The sequence below is a fragment of the Lactuca virosa genome, chromosome 3 (genome assembly GCF_052849685.1).
Source record: "Lactuca virosa cultivar CGN04683 chromosome 3, Lactuca_virosa_CGN04683_v6, whole genome shotgun sequence".
NCBI classification, from domain to species: Eukaryota; Viridiplantae; Streptophyta; class Magnoliopsida; order Asterales; family Asteraceae; genus Lactuca; species Lactuca virosa.
In genome coordinates, this window is record NC_136428.1 from 388571847 (window position 1) to 388575914 (window position 4068).

The following is a 4068-nucleotide window of genomic DNA, read 5'->3' on the forward strand; positions in this document are numbered from 1 at the left end:
AAAAGCGACAAAGTATGATTCCAGAAAATCCAATATTTTCTTTATTAAGTGTGAAATGAACGCTCCTATGTTATGCGATAATGTACCCTAGAATACCCGTAGATTCCTTCCATAATCACCCAGTGTATATAAGTTATATAAAATTTAAGTTAAATAAACCGTCGAATATAATAGGTCTGCCCTAGGTCCACAACCAAACAAGGAACAGGAAGTAAGGCGGGCCCACCACTTCTAAGTCGATTGTGACTAGATTCTTATATAACTCTAGCATATACACTTAGCAATTATAGCTGAAGTCTAACAATTTCAGATGAAACGTAGTGTTAATAGAAATGTATTTCCAAAGAAAATCCAATATTTTCCTTATAAAAGACATGTAGTCCTAAATCCCAGGACCGAGAGTATGAGTGTGTTTTATACTTATAACGTGATTGTAATTTTAAATAGATAAAACCCCTTTTAAAGTAGAATGTTTCCTGTAAACTTGAAAGATTGTTAACTCCCTATGTGAGTCGTTATAACCATACTATGACGAGAAATAACTTGCAACATTTTTTAGACGTTAAGATCCTATGACTCTTGTCACCCGTAGACCTGCCGGTCCGGCTGTAGCTAGCAGCGAGGTATGGGGTGTCAGTCCCAATATAGATCTATACACAATTATCACGCTCTCCCTACAAGATACTCTGGTTATAACTTACATGAATTTGAACCCGTACTCTAAGAGTACGATGAGAGAATTGTCTCACAACTTACGTTAACTAGTTTACATATAGTTTGAGTATTAAACCCCTTCCGTGGTGGAAGTGAAATCACCTTTTATGAAAATAAATTAGTGATATGAATCCATAAACTATTACTAAAATAGTTTATCAAGTAGTATATGAAAAACCCATTTGTTTTGAGAGTAAAAACCTTTTTCATGTAGTAAAAACCCATAAACTATGCTTATAGTAGTTTATTATATGTGTTCGAAATAAATGAAGAGTCCTTTTCATGAATGACTAAATTTCTGTTTATGATGATAAACTAACAAGAAATACATTCAACATTTAGAACTTATTGTTATGCACTTTGCTCAACATACTACAAAGTGTTGTTAATATTGTAAGCTATGTAACTAGTTTTTAACCTTTCTGCATTGTTTTAAAAATATCATAGAAAAATCATACGAAGTCGAAAACTGAATCCGTAAATTCTGAGAGTTCATAAAATGTGTCTAGTTTATTCATAATTTTTATTATGATTTTTAGAAGTCTCTAACTTGTGTGAAAATGTTCATATTCACAGGCTGGTCTGAATTCGTTTATGAAATGATAGGCAGTTTTGTAAAAATCACCATAAATTGTAGAAAAATCGTATGGAGATGTGCAAGTAGTCATTTTAAAGGTAAGAACCTGAAATCTTTGCATATTAAACAGTTTTGAAAGGTATTAAGTTTAAGATGGTCAAAACAGTCCGTGAATAAGACTCGACTTTTCTGATGAAAGCTGTTGTTTGAGTTTAGATAAGTTTTTGGTATTTTTAACTTGTATTCCCCCCCCTAAAACTTGAAGAAAACGTGAAAATGTAGGGGTATGAACTCACTCTGAGTTTTTCTATGAGATGAAGGTGGAAGAAGAAAGGTTTCCAAGTCAAGAACACTTGTGAGATGCTTGAAGATTCGAAGACCCTAAGCACAAATATGATGACATTTGTTTAAGAGATTTATGATTTGAGTGAAAGAGTGTAGAGTATTCAAATGTAGGATGAATTTACTTACTAATACTGAAGTGAAAAGCTCAAGAGTAACCTTGAAATCTCGAGTTCTAGAGAGGGAAAGAGAGAGATAGGTGTTTGCTCTTTGGTGAGAGAGTGAGTAAAGTGGAAGGAGATGGAAGATTTTTCAGCTTTTGATGAACCTTTACAGCTGGAGGAGGGGTGCCAAAGGACAAATAGTAGACTAGGTAGGGGGGAATAGTGACTGAGGGTTATAGTATGAAGGTATGGGGGGTTGCTTGTGTCATACTCTAGATAAATTCAACACTCTATCACAAAATCTAACTTAATAGATTTTATTCTTGGACAAGGATTTCCCCCAAAATATGATAAGAAAATGAATATTTAGGGTCTCTTATGTTAAAATACGAGTTTGGGTGAAAATCCCGCGTTAAAATCACGAAAAACGGGCTTAAAACGGAGTTGTGGTCAAAAACCGGGAAGAAAATGATAATTTCCGAAGTCTGGCCGAAGTTTCGGTCCTTAGAGGGTTAGAACCGAAGGCTGGTTCGGTTGATGTATTAGAACCGAGAGGGAGAGGTTCGGTCCGAGCAGGTCTCGTAGGCGAAGCCTTCAGAAGAGGGGCCGAAGGCGAAGCGTAGTTCGGCTCTAGAAGGGGGTTCGATTCTTAAGCTAGTTTCGGTTCCTTAAGGGAGGTTCGGCTCCTTAAGAGGTTTCGGCTCCTTAAGAGGTTTCGACTCCTTAAGGCTGTTTTTCACATAAACTTCCGTTTTCGAGCGGTTTTCGACTAAATCAATGGTCGGGATGCCCCAACTGATTATAAAAACTTGAGAGAGATTTGGGAGAAATTTCACATACTTAGAGAGATTTGGGAGAGATTTCACATACTTAGAGAGATTTCTCATACTTAGAGAGATTTGAAAGATATTTCACATACTTAGAGAGATTTGGGAGAAATTTCACATTCTTGGAGAGATTTCTCATACTTAGAGAGATTTGGGAGAGATTTCACATACTTGGAGAGATTTGGGAGAGATTTCACATTCTTGGAGAGATTTCTCATACTTAAAGAGATTTGGGAGAGATTTCACATTCTTGGAGAGATTTCTCATACTTAGAGAGATTTGGGAGAGATTTCACATTCTTGGAGAGATTTCTCATACTTAGAGAGATTTGGGAGAGATTTCACATACTTAGAGAGATTTGGGAGAGGTTTCACATACTTAGAGAGATTTGGGAGAGGTTTCAAATAGTTAGAGAGATTTGGGAGAGATTTCACATACTTGGAGAGATTTGGGAGAGATTTCACATACTTGGAGAGATTTGGGAGAGATTTCACATACTTTGAGAGATTTGGGAGAGATTTCACATACTTGGAGAGATTTGGGAGAGATTTCACATACTCGGAGAGATTTGGGAGAGATTTGAGGTAAAGAGAGATAGAGCGAGAGAGATTTGAGAGAGAGTTCGTATGAGACCTTTTTGGTTGTTTAGCTTCGCTACGCAAGGTTTGTAAACCCCGTTAAGCCTTGTTATGAATGTTGTATGCCCCCGAGGGGTACAGAATAATGTTTTTACCAAGTAGTTTCATCACTTATCCTGATTAGGGTTTGGGAATTCTGAACATATGGATTTTTTTTCAAGTGATAACTTCTTATCAAAATAGCGAGTTGTACAATAGTAACATAATGTAAACCCTAATTACAAGGGTTAATTGAGTTGACCGGTTTGACTTGTTGTCTTTATTTGACTTTGACTTGACCGGGAATTGACTCTTGTCACAGTTTCTTTCTTTGTTACTACAAGATTATTCAAAGCGTTAGTAATGATCCAGATACCACCAATGTATTGTGCTCTTACGGGGCAAGAACGCCCATAGTGTCGGTTAAAGGCTCATCTTAGATCCCCGATTTGCTTTGTTACTGTATAAATTTTGCATTAGGTTTATACAGGGTCTTTTTTCACTCATACTAGTTGGAAGAGAATGTATCTAGTGGGATAGTGTGTGACTCGAAATGATAAGTGTAAATACCAAAAAATAAGTTATATAACACTTAATTAACAACATGACACGATTGGTTAAGGTTTATTAACTTACATTAAATAAGTTATTTATATAAACCCTTTTTTTTTATATGAAAACACCATATTTATGTGGGAGGAGTTTGCCCCACTGGTTAAGTTTCGGTTTCCAAATTCAGTAAGAAAAAACTTAATTAATACCCGAAACAAATATACAAAGTTTAGAAATTTGAAACTTATAAGTTTTACATATAACCTATATGAATGCTTGTACAAGGTTTCAAGGTTAAATTTGGCTATTTTATGTTTTTACAAAGTGTGATATGA